This window comes from Cicer arietinum, chromosome 2, assembly GCF_000331145.2.
Source record: "Cicer arietinum cultivar CDC Frontier isolate Library 1 chromosome 2, Cicar.CDCFrontier_v2.0, whole genome shotgun sequence".
Taxonomy (NCBI): domain Eukaryota; kingdom Viridiplantae; phylum Streptophyta; class Magnoliopsida; order Fabales; family Fabaceae; genus Cicer; species Cicer arietinum.
In genome coordinates this window covers 17,985,114-17,992,634 of record NC_021161.2, presented here as the reverse complement: position 1 = coordinate 17,992,634, position 7,521 = coordinate 17,985,114, and the positions used below count along the sequence as shown (strand labels likewise).

Sequence of the window (7,521 nt, the reverse complement as noted above, 5' to 3'; positions counted from 1 at the left end):
GTTTAACTCTAATGGTTTTCAAATTCCACACAAAACAAACCCAAATCTAATATAAGATCTAAACCACAACTCACACCAAAACACATCATTTCATTTCTCCACAGAATCCAACCATACACACAACAAATTTCATCAATATTAATTAAGAACACGTCAAATACGACGAACACAAATCAACACAATCCACCACTCAAACGCAAAAAGTTTCATTTACTCAAAATCATACATAAATGAGTTTAAATTCATTTTCCACGAAACATTCATCAATATAACCAAAACCTAACTCTAAGATTTTACCCATAAAGCCTTAGATTCATTTTCCCCCAAATCAACACTTCAACCCTAACAAATTCTTTTCCACACAAGCACAGATAAGTCCCTAAATGCAAACTAGAAGTTTGGAAGGAGCCGTTACCTTCACGTTAGCTTTCACGTTCGATTACGGTACTGGGAGTAAATCTGGTAAAATCTCCGCTCGCAACGTCGCCTCCAAAGTTGGTTCCCTAGCACCGTAGCGTGGTGTGAGCAACTTTCCCTTCTATCTCTTCGTGAAATGAAGCTTAGATCTAGATGAAACGGGGAGGTTTGTGTTTGACAGTTTTGAAATCCCTAACTCCGGTTTCGAATCCGAGAAGGAGGAAGGAGTTGGGAACTTGATCTTTCTCACCCACTAGCCTTGGGTTTCAATTCTCGAACTTAAAGGAAGCAAAGAAAACGAAAAATGGAGGAATGAGGGAGAAGCTTTGCGCGAGGCAGAGGAAGAGGATGGAAAATGTTGTTTTCTCTCCTTTGTCTTTCTTTCCCTTGTTTTTCCTTTCTTTCCTTTTCTTTCTTTCCTTTTTATATCATTTTCTTTTCTCCCCAAACAAATATATACATATAGATATTTATATATATATTAATTACTTTTAACAAATATCTCAAAATATCTAGATATTTGTTAAATTCCCATTTCACCCGTAACACACTAAATTCTTCGCAAAGGATTCACCACAGTTAATTTAATTTTTTCATCGATGAGTAATTCTAATCGGCATTAAAATATCTTTTTGATCATATAAACTCCAAAATATTAATAACTTTGGTTAAAAAGCCTCCGAACCAATATCCAAAATACACTGAAATACATAAAGTATACTTTAAAATTATGGGTCTTACAAACATCAGCCATAAAACCTATACATATCAATTTTCAGAAAAAGTCAATAGCAAATAAATAGGAACATTACTACTTGGGATTATGAAATGCAGAATAGACACTAGAGTTGTCACCTTGCTACCCCAAGAGAATAGCCATATACTCATTTGTTTTCCTAACTTTTTGTTACTCTGCATCATGTATTTTGAATAAATGAATGTGAGAGTGTGATATGAATGATAATCTATTGTTGCTTATTGTTCTTCTACCTTAATTTTCTTACCATGTTAATCTATTTTGTTTGGCAATTTTAACTATTAAGATTGATAATTGTGTTTTTTCTATATTTGGTTTAATATCAAGTTATGGTGCTTGTTTGCATTAGGGAATAGGGAATTTCACTTTGAACAGAAGTTAGGATATTATTATTGCTATCATTTTTATTTCATCCTTCATGGTTGTACTCGTAGGCTTGTTGCATATGAATGATTAGTTCATCTATTATTCTGCACATTGAGACAGTTAATTAAATTTTTGTGATTCCATTTGGTTTGTGAGTTGCATTTAAAGTTCTTGTTCTGTAATGAAGTTATTAACCTCTGATGCTACCTTTTGGTTCATGTCTTTGATGACTTCTTTTATTGGATAATATTTATTGTTGTGCTATCTGCTAATATATTATGATGGTTTTGGGCAGTTATATAGAGAGTAGAAAATACGAGTGGATAATGTAGCAAGAATCTAGGTGACAAAAAGAGTAGGTTTTGTAGTAGACCCTGATTCCCTAGCAGTAAGTATGACAAAGTGAAAAACTCCAGCTACCAAAGGTTAAACAGTTAAAAATATAGGCATCATTATGTATTCATTGTATTATTATTTATATAAAGGATATGATTTGAGTTTGAGCATTGTCACCTTGAGGATATATTATACATTGCAGATAGTTAGTTATTTTGATAAAATTATATATGAGATAAGAAATCTATGTCAAACACTTTTGACATAGATGTTTCAAAGCATTGTCAAATTAACTTTTTATGTAGAAATTTGATTCTTGAAATGTGATTAAGATCACTTTACCATTGTATTTTTTTTTTAAAGTAGTTATGGATCACAATTGGATGAATGTTAATCGTTTGAGTGAAGAGTATGAAAAGGGAGTTAAGGAATTTTTACAATTTGCTTTAAAAAAAAAACTTCCTGAAAGTAAATGAAGATTTTATTGTCCTTGTGTTATTTGTTTGAATGAAAATACATTACATTTTGAGGAAATACGAGGCCATCTTATTCTTTCCGGGATTGACCTGAATTATATCAGATGGATATGGAATAATGATTCGTTAAACATGTCAAATACCTCAAAAAGAGGGGAAGTTAATGTATATATGAGCGATCAACTAGAGGACATGATACGTGATGTTGGACAAGAGTCCTTTAATCGTGCACATGTATATGATTATTTGTGCAGTGATAAAGAAGAGGCTTTTGTATCGGGGATGCGCTAACTTCACACGGTTGTCGGCGGTATTGAGATTGTTCAACTTGAAGGCAATAAATGGATGGACAGATAAAAGCTTCACTAAATTTCTTGAATTGTTGAAAGAAATGCTCCCATAACGTAACACATTGCTGAATCGTAACTATGAGGCAAAGAAGATATTGTGTCCAATGAACATGGAGAATAGGAAAATACATGCATGCCCTAATGACTATTTATTGTATAGAAATGAATTTGAAGAGTTGAATAAGTGTCCTAAGTGTGGACTATCACGCTACAAAATGAAGGATGGTGATTCCATTTATGATGAAAGCTCAAAGAGACCTCCTACGAACGTGTTATGGTATCTTCCAATAGTTCCAAGATTAAAAAGTTTGTTTTCTAATATAAATTATGCAAAAAATGTAAGATGGCATGTCGATAAGAGGAAGCGTGATGGACAACTCCGTCACCCCGTTGATTATTTGCAAAGGAAGAAAATTGATGATTTGTACCCGAAGTTCGGAAATGAGCCAAGAAACCTTAGGCTTGGACTTGCTACAGAGAGAATGAATCCATATGGAAACTTAAGTAGTAACCATAGTTCATCGCCCGTTCTACTAGTTATCTACAACCTACCTCCTTGGATTTGCATGAAGCCTAAATACATTATGTTATATATGATGGTTTCAGATCCAAAACAACCTGAAAATGACATATATGTTTATCTAAGTCCATTGATTGAAGATTTGAGAATGCTTTGGGAAGGTGTTGATGTGTTTGATGGGTATTCTCGTGAATATTATAAGATGCGTGCAATGCTATTTTGCACCATCAATGACTTTCCTGCATATGGAAACTTGTGTGGCTATAGTGTTAAGGTACATAAAGCATGTCCTATATGTGAAGAAGGAACATGCTACCTGCAATTGAAACATGGAAGAAAAACAATTTACGTTGGACATTGAACATTTTTCAAGTCTAATCATCCATACCGTAAGTTGAGAAAAACGTTTAATGGACACCAAGAGCATGAAATTTCCCTAAAAGCCTTAACTGGGGAGCAAGTTTATCAATAGGTTAAGGATATCAATGTTATCTTTGGAAAGAACCAAAAACAGACATCTGAGAAAAATATAGGGAAGAAGAAGTTTGTGTTCTTTGATCTTCCTTATTGGTCTAGTCTAGATGTAAGACATTGTCTTGATGTGATGTATGTGGAGAAAAATGTGTGTGATAATGTAATTGGAACACTTCTCAACATTCAGGGAAAAACAAAGGATGGCTTAAATTCTCGTCTTTATATGGTTGAGATGGGTATATGACAATAGTTAGCTCCACAATTAGTAGGTAAACGAACATATTTGCCTTTTGCTTATCATACATTGTCAAAAAAGGAAAAGAGATGCTTATATGAGTGTTTACGGGGAATAAAAGTGCCACAGGGCTATTGTCTCAATAAAAGATTTGAAATTAGTTGGCTCAAAGTCTCATGATTGCCACATATTGATGCAACAACTACTACTATTGGCTTTATGTGGCATATTGCCTAAAAAAGTAAGAGAGGTCTTAACTAGGTTGTGTTTATTCTTCATCGCTATTTGTAGCCAAGTCGTTGATCCTTAAAAATTAAATGAGGTGGAAAATGAAGTTGTTATTATCTTGTGCCAGCTAGAGATATATTTTCCTCCTTTTTTTGACATCATGGTTCATTTTATTGTTCATTTACTTAGAGAGAATAAATTATGTGGTCCTGTTTATTTGAGGTGGATGTATCCCTAAGATTTTAAAAGGATATGTGAAGAATCCACATTGTCCTGAAGCATCTATTGTTGAAAGGTACATAACAGAAGAATCTATTGAATTTTGTTTAGACTATATGTCGAAAGCAGAAGCCATAGAAATTCCTAGATCTCGTCATGAGGGAACATGTGTGGGTAATGGTATACCAGACTTAAAACTTAAGAGCATGGGACGGGAGGAAGTACTTCAAGCACATTTGTATATATTGAAAAACACTAATGACGTTCAACCTTACCTTTCTACTCATAAAAGCATTGTGAAGGAAAAATATCCTAGAATGAATGAAAAATGGTTGTTGAATGAGCATAACAAGACTATCTTAAAGTGGTTTAAAGAAACCATTTTAACAAACAATACAACTTTTGATACATTAAATTGCTAGCAAATGGGCCTCACTTTGATGTCATAACTTGGACTGGCTACAATATCAATAATTTTACATTCTACACAAAAAGTCAGGATGACAGTAATACCATGCAAAATAGTGGGGTTATGGTCGTAGCTGAGTCCATGCATTTCTCTAGTTCAAAAAATAAAAACCTTGTTACAACATCCATACCTTACTTTGGGACCATTGAAGAGATTTGAGATGTCGATTTCATTAAATTAAAGTGTCTGTTTTTAAATGTAAATCCATTGACTGGATTACCTTCATGGATAAATAGGAAAAACTTTAAGGGTCATGTTGTTTCCTTTGCTCGAAGCTTTGTCAGTATTTTAGTGGATAATTGGGACGACGTAGATAGCGACTTGAAAAATCAGATATGGGAAGCTACTAAGGTACTTGTAGGTTTGTGAATATTTTAGTATATATATGATTTCGTAAATATATTTTAATGTCATACACTAACTCCTCCATTTGTTTTGTAATGTAGGTGAAATGGGATGTTCGTGGTTCTGAATTTTTGAAAAAGAAATGGATTTCATATGCTGGTGAATGTTTGAGGGCATTTAAAACAAGTCTAGTATCTAGATATTTAAATGGTGGGGATTTGAGTCACAAATCTCCTCTTGAGACATATACTTATCTTGGTAAGGACATATGGAATGCGTTTGTTCAGAAACAACATGATCCTTCCTTTGTGGTTAACTAGATTTACAATCTAATTTCTAATTTATTTCTAATATTACATTTAATTGGTGTATTACTTATAATAGGAGAAATAAAAGAAGGCACAAATGATTCAGTCTCATAATAAATACCCTCACATAATATCTCGTGAGGGATATGAGTTGCTTACTAAAAGATTGATAAATGAAAAAATAAAACAAAGACAAGAATCATCAGGAAGTTCAATAGTTGCACCTCTATCTCCACCATCACGCCATGAAAATGGGAAGAGAGTCCAACAAAAGCCATTGGGAGATTACTCATCAGAAGATGCTCGTCTCATTGCAGAAAAAATTGTAAGTAGTTGTGTAACATAAAATTGAATATTTTTAATTTTCATATAAAAATCTTAATAAATTATTGATTTAAACTAATGGTCATTGGTGATTTGTTCTTGCAAATGATTGATTGTTGGAATGAAGTGTGAGTAATTAGTTCTACATTGATTAGATATGAGCTAAATGAATTATTTATAGCGGTTATGTATTTAGCTTGTCATTACTCCCTTGTTATTGAAGTTAAGATTGCTTGACGTGAGTGTCTTCCATTTCATGTTTGCAAAGCAGCAGTTATGTATGTTTTTTTGTAGTTTGTTTTGGTGGCAATGGTTGTGTTTTTTTTGCAGTTTCCTAATATGATGAATTGATGATCATGCGATGTAATGTGTGCTTCAATATGAATATGAATTTTAATTACCTTGTGTGTTTTGAATTAGCTAACTATGTGGCTCCATCTTTTGTTAATCATATGGATCTTCTCAGGTTTTGTTCACCAGAGACTTTTTATTATCACCTTTTGTTTTTTCTTATATATTAAGAAGTAATAAATGGATCTATTTAGAAGTCTAGTGGCTTATTTTAGAGACAATGTATAGTTTACAAATAAGCGCATTAAAGAATTTAAGAAATAAGTGACCAAAGCTCAGCTTAAAATTGGATGAACCTTTTAAGTTTCAAATCCTACCGAGAATATTCTTTTAAGCAACATTTGGTTGGGAATGACATTTGGAATATGGTTATTTTAATCCGTCTCTAATTGAAACTCTACTTGCCTTAATTAAAAGTCCTGGAGATAAAATGTTGATGAAAAAATAACAATGAGAAAGAACGATGACATAGCTTACAAAATTGATATTTAGAAGGCTTATCATAGCTTAGAAGTAGCCTCAAGAATTTGATTTTGATTTGTTGCAGTTAGATAATGCTTGATTGTGCAATGCAGTTAATGTGTTGATCATGTTGTTGAGTTAGATAATTCTTGCAAAGACTTGATTGTGATATGCTCATTTTGTTATCATTGAAGCTTGCTAACAGCATGTGTTATTTTCGGTTTATTATGCTTGTGGTAACTTTACTTATCACTTGGTATACTTTAAGAAATAAACGTATTAAAGAATTTAAGAAATAAGTGACCAAAGCTCAACATAAAATTGGATGAACCTTTTAAGTTTCAAATCCTACCGGGAATATTCTTTAAGCAACATTTGGTTGGGAATGACATTTAGAATATGGTTATTTTAATACTTCTCTAATTGAAACTATACTTGCCCTAATTAATAGTCCTAGAGATAAAATGTTGATGAAAAAATAACAACGAGAAAGAATGATGACATAGCTTACAAAATTGATATTAAGAAGGCTTATCATAGCTTAGAAGTAGCCTCAAGAATTTGTATTTTGATTTGTTGCAGTTAGATAATGCTTGATTGTGCAATGTAGTTCTTGTGTTGATCATGTTGTTGAGTTAGATAATTCTTGCAAAGACTTGATTGTGAAATGCTCATTTTATTATATTGAAGCTTGCTGATAGCAGGTTATTTTCGGTTTATTATGCTTGTGGCAATTTTACTTATCACTTGGTATACTTCATTTGATAGTGATTGTATCTATAAATTATATCTTGTAGGATTCTTTGGTTGAACAAATGTCTCAAGAAACCTTTGTTTCACATGGACGTACAAATATCTTGATGGAGGCCATTAGGATACCTGAG

At 32.7% G+C, this 7,521-nt stretch overlaps 1 pseudogene; it reads left to right on the top strand.

The window, feature by feature from the left end:
• The first annotated feature begins 2,244 nt into the window (after positions 1-2,244).
• On the top strand, positions 2,245-5,512 carry LOC140919377 (uncharacterized; annotated as a pseudogene).
• The last annotated feature ends 2,009 nt before the right edge of the window (positions 5,513-7,521 follow it).